At 40.5% G+C, this 17,014-nt stretch overlaps 1 protein-coding gene across 4 annotated transcripts in view; it reads left to right on the top strand.

The window, feature by feature from the left end:
• Window positions 1-122: 122 nt before the first annotated feature.
• FAR1 (fatty acyl-CoA reductase 1) overlaps window positions 123-17,014 on the top strand; it is a 67,640-nt gene continuing 50,748 nt past the window's right edge. The window contains exons 1-2 of one of the 4 annotated variants that reach the window (XM_055317797.1): window positions 141-208; window positions 3,754-3,786. The gene's annotated coding sequence lies outside the window, so the exon portion shown is untranslated. Of the gene's footprint in view, window positions 209-782; window positions 870-3,753; window positions 3,787-17,014 lie in introns of those variants that run through there. The other 3 variants (XM_055317796.1, XM_055317798.1, XM_055317799.1) reach the window with 3 other exon arrangements.

The raw sequence follows: 17,014 nt of genomic DNA, 5'->3' as shown, positions 1-17,014 counted from the left end.
GGAGAAGAGGCGCCGCGCCAGCCAATCGCAGCGCGAGGTCCGGGTCGGGGAGGTTGACGCGAGTGTGGGCGGCAGCCAATGGGCGTGCCACTACCCGTCCGCTCTTCAGCAGCCGGCCGGGGGCGGTGGAGGAGCGAGTGAGGGGAGCGCGGCGGCGGCGGCGGCTGGACGGCCGGGGGGGAAGCGAGGCCCGAGCCTCTGCGTCGAGGTGAGGGGCGGCGGCGCCGGGCCGCTGCTCGGCCGGCCCATCCAGGCGGAGGCTGCGGGAGCCGGGGCGGCAGGCCGCCGGAGGCAGAGGCGACACCCGCCGCCCCGTCCCCGCCCCCACCCCCACCCCCACCCCCACCCTGGGCCGCCCGGAGCCGGGGGCGCTCGCCCCTGCCGGGAGGGTGTGGGCGCGGCTGCGGCCGGGGCGCCGCCCTCGGGAGGGCGACGCCGGGAGGGGCCCGGCTTGCAGCCGCGGAGCCGCGGAGCCTCGGGGGCTCAGCCCGGGTGGGGAGGCCGCGCAGAGGGGGCCGAGGTGGGGCGGGGTGCTCCGCGGGTGGCCGTCCCGGAGGAGGCCCGGGCGGGGGAGGGTTTCTGGTCTGAGGAGGGGAAAAGTGATGGGGAGCGGGTGATGATGCTCGGGAAAGGGTGCCCGGGGAGAAGGTGCGGAGCCTGGGAACGGGGCTGGCCCCTGGGAGGCAGGCATTGCGGGGGGGGGGGGCGGGGGATCCGCGGAGAGCCACGCGAGGGCAGGGTCTTTAAGGTTAAGATCCCTGGGCAGATGGGGGACACGTGGGTTCGAGAGACACCTACTCTAACCGGAAGGGGACCGAGAGCAGAAGGTTTCAGGTGCGATGCGGACGGAGGCCGGCGAGGGGCTTTAGGTAGGGTCGCCGAGCGGTGTGGGTCGGTAGGGACCGAGCAGGCGGGCGGGAGAGGCTGCAGAGCCCAGGGCCTCAGGTCACGGTCGGCCATAGGTTAGGATCCTCGGTTCTTTCCCTGCTCGGGGAGGGCCAAGCCCTCCGACCTAACTCCCACCTGGGGGTGGGGGGGTGGTGGTGGTGCTGATTTTGCAGAACCCCTCCCTCCCCCCCCCTCCCCGGGACAGTTCCTCTAATTGTCCCGCCCCAGCAGCGCAGACACTCGCCGTCTGAAAAAGTAAAGGCACAAATCTATGGCTTGCATTTGATTGGATGGCGCTTGAGGAATCACTCACTTTAGGTTTGAAAAACGTTAGGATGTGCTGGTTTAAAGGCGGCCTCTGAAGGTACTTGCAGGAAATCGGCCCCGTAGGGGGAGTTTCTCAACTATCTTGTTGGGCGTGTGCGTGCGTGTGCGTGCGTGTGTGTGTGTGTGTGTGTGTGTGTGTACTACAGCGTGAAGATGATGCAAGATCCCTTAGAGTAACACAGTGAAAGGTAACCTGCGAATGCAATTCTGTTACTGTAGGATCACCCACTTTGATGCGGTCGAATTTGATTATGTATCAATACTTGTTGGGAAGTTTTTTTTTTTGTTGTTTTTTTTTTTTTAGTCTTGGGTAGAGTGTTGTAGCTAACTCAGTTCAATCTCACTTAGGGGAAAAGAAAGATGTGGTATGTGTGTATCACTGCCACCACCTTTCTGTGCTCTGCTTTAGGAGTTTTTATTTGTGGGGTGTGGGTGGAGGTTGGGGGCTGAGAAGAGCAGCAGAAGAGAAAGTGTCCCACTACTACTTTGTTTTTCTAGATTTAGATTGGATGGAGGCCATAGGCACCGAGGAATCATTTCTGCTTGAACATAGGACGAAAGGATCACAAAGAGTTAGATACTTATTTTTTTTAAAGATTTTATTTATTTATTCGTGAGAATACACATACACACACACACACAGAGAAAGAGAGAGAGAGAGAGAGAGAGAGAGGCAGAGACACAGGCAGAGGGAGAAGCAGGCTCCATGCAGGGAGCCTGACGTGGGACTCGATCCCGGGTCTCCAGGATCACACTCTGGGCCGATGGTGGTGCCAAACCCCTGAGCCACCCGGGCTGCCCGAGTTAGACACTTCTTGACAAACATGAAGTGCCAAGGGCAGACACCAAAGAGGGCACGTGTTGTACAGGATATTTCCTTAGCCGTATCACCGGAGCATCATAGCTAATGCCCCATCCTTGAGGAGGTAGAAATGATTCTGTGGGAGTAATTTCTTGGTTCTGTTATTCATGGATCCCATTTTACCCTTAGTATAACAGAATACCTAAGGGCTCAGGTGCGGAGGCAACTCAGAGCAGAGAAGTGATCTGAGTGGTGTGGAGTTAGTAGGGGAAGGTTTCCAGGAGGAGCTGGGTTTTAAGACCTCTTTAGAACTGGGGGGTTTGGATATGGGTTATTGGAAGACATAAGGATGACAGTCCAGTAGTTCGGAAATGGTATCAGCAGCTGTGGATAAGAGTGGCATTAATAATGGTTTATAAGGGGCATGGAAAATTTGAATGATTTAAAAGTGTGGAGATCAATTAAGTCTGTGACTGTAGCTTAGTTGATAAATAATGGTTCTGTCCGGTTGTTAGGAGAGAAGAATTAGTACAGTTGATAATGGGTTGGAGACAGTAAAGGAAGGAGCAGGAAGATATTTTTTGATAGCTGTGATAAGAAAATATGTTAAAAATAAGTTGGGTTATTGAGAGGTAGATTGGTTGTTCAAGAGTAAAAGAATCAGAAACATTATTGAGTCCTGTACTGGATTATGTTGATAATAGCAAAATTTATGGGGCGCCACTTTGTGCCAGCCACTGTTTTGAGCTTTTCAAGCATCATGGTTTTTTGAGCATCACTGTTTTATGGATGAGGGAACTGAGATTTAGAGAGATTTAATTTGCTCATGGTCACACAGCTAGTCAGTGGTAGGTCAGGATTGATAAAGTCAATAAACATCACTTGAGGATATGCTTCATGCCAGCCACTGTGTTGAATACTGGAGGTTCACAGTCGACAAGCAGATTCAAAGGTCAGGCCAGAGCCGTATTTTTTAGAGACTGTCAGGAATTATAGAGGAGAGTCAGTGAAGGAAGAGGAAAAGATGAGTCGGAGAGACTTTTGTAGACACTGAGGAATATACTGTTTTGGGAAACTTAGGATAGAAATAGTTTTAAAAAAGAGGAAGTAGTCAACAGCAAAATATGTAGCTGAGAGACTCAGAAGAACAAAGATAGAGAAGAAACCATTAAGTCAGGAAAAAACTTGTGTGAATGTAGTCTCAAAAACCAGAATTAAGATATTAAGATATAGGCAGATAGGTAGTCATGTTTAGTGGCAAGTGCTCTATACAGATTTAAAGTGATGATGGCAGTTACGGTCAAATTTATAGGAAAGATGTTGGTATGTCCCTCTCTAATACTTTAGTCTTCCACTAGTAAGATCACGGATGGTTTAAAAACGCTCATGCTCTTTGTATTTTCCAAGTTAAAAAAAATAAGCATTACTTTTATAATTAGTAAAGGAGAAAATCATTCTACTGAAAATAATGAGCTAATAGGGAACATGTGAATGGGCTTCTCTGAATTATGTTTGGGGAAGGGGAAAAGATGGTCTTATTTTAGTGTAAATTGCTGCATCTGAGATATTTTGGTAAGTACATTCCCGTCTTGGAAATGACTAGACACATCCTGAAACTGTATATAATGAAAGATGGCATTTGCTTAATCTTGAGGGATCAGGTTACTAAATCATCTTGGAGCATGGAGATGTGGTCTTGGCTCTTCTGAACATTGTTTGTTTTTTTTTTTTTTTAGAATATTAATAAATGAATCTAAGGCTAAACAAAAGTAAGTACACCACTCATTCGATTGAGTCATTTTAACTGTGTCTTTTGGACTTTACACTCTTTTTTTCCTTCCCACGCATTGGTTCTATAGTTCCTCCCTCAGTGGGTTTGTAATGGGTTTAGAGTTTCAGTTCAGTAAGACGATATGAAAGTGCTGAATTTACATACAACTAATTTAACTTAAAATTTGTCATTGCTTTCTGTTCCCAATTTGAAGAAGGAAAGAGACCAATTTCAAGACAATGAAATAAGCTTTTCTTATCAAATAATAATTTGAAAGCAAACTAATGGGATTTGCCCCAGGATCAGTACAGTTTTATTCCAGTCTCTAAAATGAAGATGGAGGAATCTTGTAAGTCAAGAATAGAATCTAGTTTTTAGTTTAATTTGGCCCATAGGGGTGGTGGGAGGACACTTAATATTTCATCTAGGTACGGTACTATGTTCCTTAAATAAATGATTACATTTAGTTCTCATCCAATTCTCTAAGGTGGATAACCTATTATGGATGAGAGAATGAGGCTCAGAGAAGTTAGTAACTTTGCAAAGGTTGGAGAGGTAGGAGCAGAGCTGAGATTCAAACAGAACGCCAAAACTCACGCATATGAGATAAAAGGCAAGGAAGACTTGTTTTATATTAATATCTAAAATTGAAAAAATGCCACATAGCCTTAGGTGTTTGATAACTGTTTGTTACCTTAGAAGATGGGACTGTTGCTCTGTGTGTTTGCATTGTGACACTGGCTCTTAAATGATGGTGGTTACTCCGTGTGTTTTAGGGGTGCATTATGTTACCTTTAGAGGTATGTGTTTTCACATTTTAGTATTTTTTGAAATGAAAATGTAATTTATAGTGTCTGTTTTAAAATGTTTCTGAAATGAGTACTATGTCTTTTTTTTAATTTGAAGATCTAATTGTCTTTATTAAATGATTCATAAATTGGACCATACCCCCTCTAGTAAGTAGGGAGGCACTCCCAATGACTCCTATGTCTTAAAGTCAGAAGTGTGTCTCAGAATTGAGGAAGTGTAGTATATGCATATAGTTTGCATGTGCAATGTCTTACAAGTTTATTGTGTGCATTTTCTTCCCAGCTGCTGCCTTTAGCCTTTTGCCTTCTTTTTTGTATGGTATAATATAGAACTGAAGTATATATCGCCAATAAAATAGTCATTCTCTTTAGTTGGTGAATATTATAGTGTAGAAGAAAGTACTTTTTTTTTTAATTTTTATTTATTTATGATAGTCACACACACACAGAGAGAGAGAAAGAGGCAGAGACACAGGCAGAGGGAGAAGCAGGCTCCATGCACCGGGAGCCCGACGTGGGATTCGATCCTGGGTCTCCAGGATCACGCCCCAGGCCAAAGGCAGGCGCTAAACCGCTGCGCCACCCAGGGATCCCGAAGAAAGTACTTTGATGTGGAAAATTCACGTTGCGCTGTGAATCAGCAGATTTGAGTTTTAATTTTGGTTTTGCTAGTAACTTAATGTGTAACTTGAGGCAAGTCACTTTCCATCTCTGAGCTTTAGTTTTTCTCATCTGTAACGTGGAGTGCGGAGGGGAACTTTTAGACCTTCCAGCTTGAACAAACTGTATGCCTTCATTTTAGATAAAAATGTGTATGCTAGGACGCCTGGGTGGCTCAGAGGTTGAGCCCCTGCCTTTGGCTCAGGGCATGATCCTCGTCCCAGGATGGAGTCCCACATCCGGCTTCCTGCGGGGAGCCTGCTTCTCCTTCTGCCTGTGTCTGCCTCTCTGTGTGTGTGTCTCTCATGAATAAATAAAATAAAAATCTCAAAAAAAAAAAAAAAACAAAAAAAGAATTAGTGGGAAGATTTAAAAAAAAAAAACAACAACGTGGTTGCCCTAGGTTCTTAAAAACTATATGTATTAACTTTCTACTATTTTTTTCTTTGTCTGCATCTCTTTACCTTCTCTCCTTGCCCTTTTTTTCTAGGGATCTTTGAGAGTACTATCAGATCCAATATATTAGAGAGGATGTGTTATTTTTGATATTCTACATTTACTAAGACAGGATATTTGAGAAAGTAGGTACTTAGTAAGTAGTTAACAAATGAATATGTTTTGTTTGAGTTTAATAAAAGGATCATTTAAATGAAATATCATACAGAAGCTGTTAAGGTTTCTTTGAAATATAGTTCTGCCTAAATAATGAATTGTGTTTAGTGAAGCACAGATATACAAAGGAAAAAAACTACTGGACCTGTCTTTGAGAAGTTCTCTCTGTGTCTCCTTTAAACTTTGTATTATGGAAAGTTGCCAACATAAAATGCATATCACCAACTTTAGCATTTACAAACTTGTGGTTAATCTGATTTAATTTTTACCTCCACCCACTTGCCCCTTTTTTATTTTGAAGCAAATTCCTAGACATTATTATCAGTTACTACCGTATAGCATGATGAGTGTGACAATAGACATACTTGTCTAAGTGAAGTGGAAATCATTCATTTAAATATATTCCGAGACTTGTGTGTTATACTATGCTAGGCAAGAGAAATTAGGTATAATAATTTCCTGTAGGCAGAGGTAATATAATTGGATAGACTGTATATACATCTATAAAACAATAAACAACATGATCATATACCAGAATTGGTGATAGAGATTCTAAATGAAAGAGGACATTATTTCTGAATGAAAGTAGGATTCAGATAGGGAGAAAGAACATTAGAGTTGTTCACAGGGTGATGAGGGTGATGACATGGAGAAAGCATATAGTTAGCAAAAGCTTAACTGTAGCTTCATAGAAAAAGTTGTTTCTAAATCTGTATCTCTGTCTTTTAGACCTCTGCAGCATGTTATTGACATACTTTGATCTTAAATCAGTGTTTGAAAAAAAGCCAATTTCTATATTATAAATTAGGAAACTGCTTTATTACTATCACTGTGTGGTGAATTATTTGACACATTCCATTAAAAAACCTTCTCCATATCTTAGTACCACATGTATTGACAGGTCCGCTGTGTCTAGAATGCTTGTGCCATCAGCTTTCAAATATAAATCATTTAGAGATCTTAAATGGTGATGTGTATGTGTGTTTAAATGCTAACTGTTTGGGATGCCTGGGTGGCTCAGTGGTTGAGGCCTGCCTTCCTCTCAGGTCATGATCCTGGGGTCCTGGGATTGAGTTCCTGCAGGGAGCCCACGTCTCTCTCTGCCTATGTCTCTGCCTCTCTCTCTGTGTCTTTTGTGAATAAATAAATAAAATATTTAAAAAAATAAGAAAAAATAAATGCTAAGCATTAGGCAATCTTAAGATTACTTTGAAACATCTAGTTTATATCATTTTTGTCTTTTATGGAATTCGTGCCAGAAATGTTGTCATGACATGAGTTTTCTCGTGTGAGAATTCCTACTTGAATTTAAGGAATTCTTACTGTTATATATTATTATTTTGGAGTATTGATTTGAATATTTTGAAGTAATCTGTTCCATAATGCAGAAATTTTTAGTCAAAGGTCCTGAACCTCTTGAGCATCTCCTCAAAGCTTTGTGCTATCTCCTTAGAAAAATAAACAGTAATCTCCGCTTGTCTGTAGTTTTGCTTTACATGGTTTTAGTTACCCATGTTCAACCTTGGTCCAGAAACAGGGAAACCTCCTTCTGACGTAGTAGAAGATTAGTAGTAGCCTAATACTAAGTTACAATGCCTCTGTCATTTACCTTCCTTCATCTCATGGTGTAGGCATTTTATCATCTTACATCATTAGAAGAAGAGTGAGTACGGTACAATAAAATATTTTGGGAGGTAGGAAGACCATATTCACATAACTTTTGTTGCAGTATATTGTTATAATGGTTCTATTCTATTGCTGTTAATCTCTTACTATGCTGAATTTATAAATTGAATTTACCATAGGTATGTGTGAATAGAAAAAACAGTATGTATAGGATTTGGTACTGTCTGGAGTTTCAGGCATCCACTGGGGTCTAGGAATGTATCACCTGCAGGTAAGGGGAGGGATTACTATTCTTGCACACTTTGTTTTTCATATAATTTCAGAGGTTTAATAAGACTCTCAGAACCCATTGGGGGGGTCTATGAATCGTTATTTAATAAACAATTCTGTAATGTATAGTCAGAAATCATATTGCTAAAATTCAATTCAAATTTATTTCTGAATGTGCCGCTCACCTTTTACAAACAAATGTCTTTCATTATTGAGTGATAAAAATTATAAAACTCATTATGCATATGCCTAATTTTTAAAAATAGGCCAATTCTTTTTTTTTTTTTTTGGCCAATTCTTTTTTGAAAGATTTTATCTTATTTTTAAAAACAATTTATTTATTTTAGAGAGAGAAAGGGAGAGAGCACAATGGGTGAGGGACAGAGGTGGGTGAGAGAGAGAGAGAATCCTCAAGTAGACTCCCTGCTGAGCAGGGAGCCCAACACAGGGCTTGATCCAGGACCCGGAGATTATGACCTGACTCAAAATCAAGAGTCAGCTGCCAACCGACTGAGCCACCCAGGTACCCCTTAAAGATTTTATTTTTAAGTAATCTCTACACTCAATGTGGGACTCAAACTCATGACCCGGATATCTAGAGTTGTACACTCTACCAACACTACCAACTGAGCCAGCCAGGTGCCCCAGACCAATTCTTAGTTGGATTCTTGAGAAAAAATAAGCTCTAGTCTGCTTAATATAGCCAGCTTATGAATATGTTGAATGATTACCAAAAATTTTGGACTAATTGCTTGGTACTTCATATAATGGCTGCTACCCATCCTAAATTAAGAGGAAGTACAATCTATGACTTTTAAGAATGAATATATAAGTATTTCTTCATAGGTAAAGGAAAACTACTTCAGCCTAACTTACTCTTCTATATAGCTGACATCTGTGGAGGAGAGGATTTGTTCAAGTATTTTGAGTTAAAATTACTTCCTACATGTGATATGGGGACTTAGAAATGTGTTTTGGACTGAAAGGATTGATTCTCTCTGGAGCCCTGAGATTGTGTTTATCTCTGTCTAGTTTGAAGGATGGTCCTAAATAAGTTTCTTAGAAATATGTGGTTTTGGGGCACCTGGGTGGCTCAGTCTGTTAAGCGTCTGCCTTTGGCTGGGGTCTTGATCCCAGAGTTCTGTGAACAAGTCCCGTTTGGGGCTCCCTGCTCAGTGGGGAGCCTGCTTCTCCCTCTCCCTCTTTCTGCCACTCTGCCTACTGTGCTCTCTCTTTCTCTGTCAAATAAGTAAAATCTTCAAAAAAAAAAAAAAAAAAGGAATATGTGGTTTTAAAAGGTTGTGGGCTGCACCTAAAATGTAATCATAATAATGGTTTTTAACATAAGCAGAATCCTCAGGAGATAGGAACAATTGAATTAGCTGCTATTGAGACATTTGACTGTTTGAAGATCAGTGAATTTTAAGTGTATTGCTTTAAAGTGATAACCCTTGTGACCTTTATAGTTAATAATTCTCTGAGTATCTAATGTACTACTAGGAAAGAGCATAATAATAGATATGTAGACTTTGAGAACTAGAAGAAGGAGGATTTAACCATTAGTGATTTTGCCTCCTTTTCAGTGAATTTTTTGAATGATCAGAGCAGTTAACTGGCTCAAGGTCAGGTGGTTAGTGGCAGTGCCAACAGTGTTACTCATTACTGATTTTTATAGGTCTGTTGTACTTGTGTATTTTGGCTGTCTTCATTCTAGATCTCAGTTTCTGAAGAGGATTTGACCATAAAGTATCTTTATATACTATGGTTTTTAGCATTGTGGCTTTGATTTTCAATTTATAATTGACTAAGGATTATCTGGATTTTTATACTCTTAATGTTTTTACTTTGATGTATAGTTCTCAACCCATATTTAGCACAATAACCCATGGTTATAAGGCTTATTCAGGTAGGGTTCTTAAGAGTTGAAATCAGTTTCACAGCTAAAAAAGGATACTAGGAATTCACAAAGTCATCAAATACTCCCCTATGTTTTCTGTACCTGAGTTGTTCCCTACCTGAAAACATTTAGTTGCAAGCTGTATCTATGAACCTGGCAAAGTTTTAAAGATAAACTAGGAAACAATTTTTTTAAAATATTTTATTTATTTATTCATGAGAGACTTAGAGGCAGAGACACAGGCCCGAGGGAGAAGCAGGCCCCTGGCAGGGAACCTGAGGCAGGACTCGATCCCTGGACCCAAGATCACGTCCTGAGCTGAAGACAGACGCTCAGCCACTGACCCACTGAGGTGTCCCCAGGAAATGATTTTTGAGAAGAGGGTTTTGTTATGGGATTTGGTCCTTTTATTTTTTTAAAGATTTATTTATGAGAGAGAGGGAGAGAGAGAGAGAGAGAGAGAAACAGAGAGAGAGGCAGAAACACAGGAGGAGGGAGAAGCAGGCTCCATGCCAGGAGCCTGATGTGGGACTCGATCCCGGGACTCCAGGATCACGCCCTGGGCCAAAGGCAGGCGCTAAACCCCTGAGCCACCCAGAGATCCCCGATTTGGTCCTTTTAAAGACAGTTCTAGATGGTTCCCGAGACTGGAGGGGTCGTTCACATCCAGCTTAAGTGAAGTTATAATTATTACTTTGAGGGGCCTGATTCCAAGTCCTTTCGTCACATTTGGTTGATGTAGACCTGGTGGACAGGGACAACACCTGCCCCTATGTCTGTCACCTGTGTTGGTGACCTTATAGCCAGGGCAGGGATCCTTCTTAAAACAGTGACTCTCAAGCTGTTTTAATCCCAGCCTTTTAGCTGTGTCATTCTTTAGCTCAATAATTCCCACTGTCTGGTGGAAAAATAGTAATAATTACCAAAGTACAAGCATTTTTTGGGGGGAGGGATTTTCTTCAGCAGTTAGAGATATGCGTAGATCCTAATTGAATCACAAAAAATGTACTTGTCTTAAAGTCTTGACTAGTTCGAAAACTGTAGGTCTCAAATCCTAGAGATGCAGTCGTGTAATACATTCTGCAGATTTAAGAAAACAACTCAAATGATATGTACGAAGCTCAACTAATGCTAATTTTTAATTAAAAAGTAAAAAATAATGACTATTGAAAACCATGGCCAGCTAAAGACAACACGACTTCGCTGACAGCAAGTACCTTTCTTGAAAATTACAGAATTCCAGCTTTTGAGTGTGCATATGTGGTAGGAGCTTTGTAACATTGGGAGTTGCAGCAACCAGAGTTATTGATTTTATACAGATTGAATTCTTCAGTGCATTCTAATAACATGCTCATTTTTGCGACTCTTAATGACTGGCTTAATCGTTTATTTATAAGTAGTCTTACGCAACAAAGGAAGATCGTGCTTTCTAAATCATTTGTAGTCCATTGAAAATTTGGTCCATTTTTATATAATCGTTACTTTAGAAGGTAATCTGAGCATTGTTTCGCTAGCTGTGTTAGGAAATTTGTAAAAGGCTGGGCTTAAGTGTAGCGCAGTGGGCTTCTTTACCTCAGGACATTTGGTAGTCTTTGATCTGCTAATATACTTTGTTGATCCCTGGTTGGGGGTAAAGTATACAGTTTCCCAGCCCCATTTACCGTGATTTGGAAAATGCTGCCTTGGAGGATGTATCTGTTTTTAGATTCAGCTTTGAGAACAGATTCAGAAGGTGTACAAGAAAGTGACACGAGAGAAACAGGAAATAAAGCATAAAGCAGTAACTTCAAAGCACTTCTCTGCTTTTGGCATTTGCAATGATACTCAGACTGAGTCTGAAATGCTTCTAAACTGAATCTAAACTGCTTCTGTAAGCGGTGAAATACCTGATTTTACCAGCTTGTTCTAATCTTCATGAATAGACTTTGGTAGTTTTATTTTTTTTTTTAATTTTTTTTTAATTTTTATTTATTTATGATAGTCACAGAGAGAGAAAGAGAGAGAGGCAGAGACACAGGCAGAGGGAGAAGCAGGCTCCATGCACTGGGAGCCTGACGTGGGATTCGATCCCGGGTCTCCAGGATCGCGCCCTGGGCCAAAGGCAGGCGCCAAACCGCTGCGCCACCCAGGGATCCCGACTTTGGTAGTTTTAAATTACACCCTACAAAATATATAATTAGTCATCTGCCTGATTACTAATCAATTTTTGGGTAAACCTGTAGATAGTCTACATGTAATATTCATGGTAAGCATGATACATTTTCCTGTTAAGATCAGTTTTACTGAGTAGCTTGAAATATTTTTATATTAACCCTTACATATATTATGGAGTCAAATGTACAACTTCCATGAATTGCTAATTGCTAAGCCAAATGGGATATTTCCCTTTTTTAAAGTTGTGTTCAAGAAGCCTGATTTTTGGTAGTACACTTAAGGTATTAGTACAGCTATGTATATTGGCTATTTCACTTTTCTGAAAATATTAGTGTAACAATTTCATGTCTTAACATGAAACATTTTTATTACGGTAAGTTGAGTCTGTAGAACAGTAGTTTAAATAAGAAAAAAATCATGTGACTCGTGGCAACTACTTTTTAAAAATTGTTTTCTCCCAGAATGCAATTGAACACATACTTCTCTACAAGCAACGGAACTATATATTACCAAACTGTGTTAATAGGAACTCAACCCTTCTTCTGTGTGCTTTACAGTAGAAAAGTTACCCTACTGGTACAGGTTTTGAAGACAGAAAGTGAAACAAGAAAGTGGATATTATTGGAAAACTAAAGTTTTGGGATTCCTGGGTGGCTCAGCGGTTTGGCGCCTGCCTTTGGCCCTGGGCGCGATCCTGGAGACCCGGGATCGAATCCCACGTCGGGCTCCCGGTGCATGGAGCCTGCTTCTCTCTCTGCGTGTGTCTCTGCCTCTCTCTCTCTCTCTCTCTCTCTCTCTCTCTCTCTCTCTGTGACTATCATAAATAAAAAAAAAAAGAAAAACTAAAGTTTTCTAGTCAGCAGATCATTTTAATCCTGTAAAGTTGACATTTACCTTCTGATGGAGGAAAGCTTGACTTTTTAAAAATATCTTCGTGTTTTTTATATCACTCAAAGGAATTTGGAGTCTGATATTTGTTAATGTCTGATACTTTCCAGGATAATGAAGCCTTACCTTAGATGAGGCACTTACAGCTGGTCAAAGTGCCATGCTTATGGAGCCACCTCAGTGTATAATGTAGTTCTGTAGTGCCCGTAAGAGAACTAATGAACCTATTGGGATTCCATACCACCAAGAAGTATCTTAGACATTGAGGGAGATAGGATTCAGAGAGTTAAGTATTCATAGGCCAGTGTCTGTGTAGGCAAAACAGAGTGCCCATTATATCTACTTCAATAGGTTCTTACAACAGAGTTGGACACTAGCATCTTTTATTGAAAAAAGAAATGTTAACCAAGATGCTACAGCTATTCTTTTGTTTGTGGAAAAATGCCTTATAAGCCTTAATTTTTGAAAAAGGAAAAAAGAACCCACTATTCTTACCAGCTTGAGTACAGTAAATAGTTTGTGCATTTTGAGTTTGCATTTTGGCCCTTTATTTGTTGCTTACAGCATACTTTTAGAGGCGGTTTTATGTTGAATCTTAAAATATGAAATAATGATTGCAGAGTTATTAAAATACAGTGGAAAAGACACAAGACCAATGGATCCCAATATGCCTCTTGATGGAAGACTATCAAAAATCTTAAAATATGTACTTGCCTACAAGGTGAAACCTCTTCATAGTCAAACTAAAATGAGTTGGTTTGCTTTTGGCTAGAAATGTGTCAACTCCAAGTGGTAGCTTACTGATTAGATGTTCACAAGTAAGTGAATAAGCGAAAGTGGAATTTTTATTCAGTAAATGAGGTTATTTGGTGGACAAAATATTTCAAAGTATGAGGCCCATGGGGCCATATTTTTTAAAGGAGTTTGGATAGCTAAAAATATGTAACAAGGAACAACTCTGTTGTTTCCTAGACAGGAGAAATAGGTCCAACATGGATTAAATAGTTGATAGTCTCAAAAGTTATTTTTTTTTTAAATTTTATTTATTTTATGATAGTCACACAGAGAGAGAGAAAGAGGCAGAGACACAGGCAGAGGGAGAAGCAGGCTCCATGCACCGGGAGCCCGACGTGGGACTCGATCCCGGGTCTCCAGAATCGCGCCCTGGGCCAAAGGCAGGCGCCAAACCGCTGCGCCACCCAGGGATCCCGTCTCAAAAGTTATAAGCAGTTATCTCACCATACTCTTGGTGGCAGATGGTATTTTCTAAAGATGGTTTTAACAATATCTCCCATCTCACATGTTCTTTCAGTGTGACCTGGACTCTTCTCTCATCCTGAGGGGTGGGGTTTATGTGTTCCCCTCCCCTTGAATTTGGGTGGTCTTGTGAATCGCTTACAAGCAGTAGAATGCAGCGGAAGTTACACTGTGTGACTTCCAAGGCACAATCAGAAAAAGATGAGAGAGCTTATACATAACTCACTAGAATACTGATCTTGGAGACTTCAGCAGCTTTGTAAGCAATCTAGCTTGAGATTGCCATGTTGCAAAGCAGCCCAAACTACTTCCTGTGGAGTGGTAGGAAGAATCTAAGATCAGGAGCTAGAACTTTTCAGCTAGAACTGTTTACTAGAATCCTTTCCAAATTCCTAACTTATAGATATCATGAAAGAGATGAAAATGGTTATGTTTTAAGACACTAAGTTTTTGAGTGATTTTGTTATATAGCAATAGATAACCAGAGCACTGCTTTGCTGAATCTGCCTTTATATGCTGAGATTTGACAATGTGCAAAGGCACGGTAATGAATACACCTAAATTATTTGTTTTGTGATTTAAACATTACCCTTATTTTGGTCTTTTATTTTTTGGAATATAAAACTTTTTTTTTTTTTTTTAACCACTGTATCCTACACCCATTTGCAAAGGCCAGTCTATCTTTGAGTATTAAAGAGAGTCTATTTTGGTAACTGAAACTATATTTCATGTGTTGCGAAGTGTCCCTGATATGTTTGTTATGACATGAGAGCATAAGCATCATCTTTTTTTTTTTTTTAAGATTTTATTTATTCATTCATGAGAGACACACAGAGAGAGGCAGAGACACAGGCAGAGAGAGAAGCAGGTTCCATGCAGGGAGCCCGATGTGGGACTCAATCCCAGGTCTCCAGGATCACCTCCCGGGCTGAAGGCGGCGCTAAACCGCTGAGCCACCTGGGCTGCCCCATAAGCATCATCTTTTCACTGTACCCTAATTTTAGTTGCTATTGATGCTGATATTTGGCTTTCTATTAGTTTCCTAGGGCTGCTGTATAACAAAATACCACAAACTGGATGGCTCAAACCAACAAATTTATTGTCTCATAGTTCTGGAGGCTAGAAGTCTGAAATCCGTGCTCCCTCTGAAACCTGCAAAGGAATCATTCCTTGCCTCTTCCCAGCTTTTTTTTTTTTTTTTTTTTTTTTTTTTGGTAATTTTGGTGTTCTTTGGCCTGTAGCTGTGTAACTCCCATTTCTGGTTTTGTCATCACATGGAGTTCTCCCTGTGTAGCTCTGTGTCTTTACATGTCTCTTTCTTATAAGGATACCAGTGATAGCTAGATTAGCAACCCACTCTGCTCCAGTGTGATATGATTTACCTTAACTAATCACATCTTCAACGATCCTGTTTCCAAATAAGGTCACATTCTGAGGTACTAGGAGTTAGGAATTCAACATCTCTTTTAGAGGAACACAGCTCAGTCCATAACAGGTCTCAAGGGAGATTGGTATAATTATGTTTTAACTATTTATATACATTTTTTTACTCCAGAGTAGATGTGAATGGGATTTTTCATCATACCCATGAAGTCTATTCTCTGCATGTTAAGTCCCCCTTCCTTCTGGCATGCATGCATAATACATATAAAATTTGATGGTAATTTTTAACTGTTAGGCTAATTGACCTCTTTGAGAATCTGATAAAAGCAGTGGATTCTTTCCCTAGAAAAATGTGCAGATGTATGGGTAGGACTGTGTATTTGCACACATATATAAACAGATGCACCAAAGCCTGTTCATGAACTTCTGGATTAGAGAGTTAACTAATTTCAGTTGGTTAGAGATACCTCAAATCTCCATTTCTCTTTTATTGGAAAAACAAAAGGGAAAAGGAGGAGGAAACAGAGGCATACGTATAGGGTTTATTGGATCCCCTCACTGTCATTGTGGCTACCTACAGCTTTCTGGGGAATTTTCATGTTTATGTGATATTTATTCTTAGTCTTATCCTGTGCTTAGACTCTTTTCCCCTCCCTCCTGCTCCCAACCTCCTTATATAACCTCTACCTAAGTAAAATTGTAAATAATGTTCTACTTTTCTGTAGAGGAGAATAATTGAGGTTCTTTTAGGCGTGTACCAGTATACAGGTTTTTATATCTTGCTATAGTGTTGGATTAGCTGACCTCTTTAAATTCCATTATTAAAAAAAATATTTTTTTAAGGTTTATTTATTTGAGAGAGATTGAGTGTGCAAGTGCAGAGTGGGTAGGGGTAGAGGGCAAGAGAAACTCAAGCAGACTCTGTGCTGAGCATGGAGCCTGACGCTTGGCCCAGTCTCACAACCCTGAGATCACCCACTACCTGAGCCAAAACCAAGAGTTGGATGCCCAAGCGACTCAGGCGCCCCATTTCTGTGTTATTTTTTGATTATCAAAATTATTTTTAAAGAGATAGTGGTCTAGGGTTTCTGAGTCTGCAACAGGCGTATATTCTGTGCTCTTCTTTACTTGCAGCCTTTTCTCCAAAATAATATTGCCCAAACCTCATCTCTGAACATCTTTTAATAGTCTTTCCTTTTTAAAAATACAGATTTTTTAAAATACACATTGAAATAGGCTATAGATTATGTCTTCATTTTGCATTTAGCCACTGGCATATTTATTTCTGAAGCCTGGCATTCATGTGTTGGTTTGTTTTTGAAGATATTATGGCAAATAGGTATTTAATGTTTTACAGTGATGTTCATGATAAGTCTAGTTAGTGAAATCACAGGTGATGAATTTTCAGACTAGACTGGCTTCCCATCTATATGTTTCTCATTTGTGTTCATTTTCCTGAATATGAAATACTAGAAATCACTATTTAGAATAGGTGCTAGCAAACTATGGCTTTCACACTGCCTTCCTCTTTTTGGGAATGACGTTATATTGGAACACGTCTATACCCATTCATTTACTTATTTATTTATGGCTGATTTTTTGCCCCAAATGGCAGAATTGAGTAGTTGATATAATGAGTGTATGGCCCAAAGAATTGAAAATACTTACTA

This window comes from Nyctereutes procyonoides, unplaced genomic scaffold (genome assembly GCF_905146905.1).
Source record: "Nyctereutes procyonoides isolate TBG_1078 unplaced genomic scaffold, NYPRO_anot_genome, whole genome shotgun sequence".
NCBI classification, from domain to species: Eukaryota; Metazoa; Chordata; class Mammalia; order Carnivora; family Canidae; genus Nyctereutes; species Nyctereutes procyonoides.
Note: the sequence above shows the minus strand (reverse complement) of the source record. Positions and strands in the feature narration are given on the sequence as shown.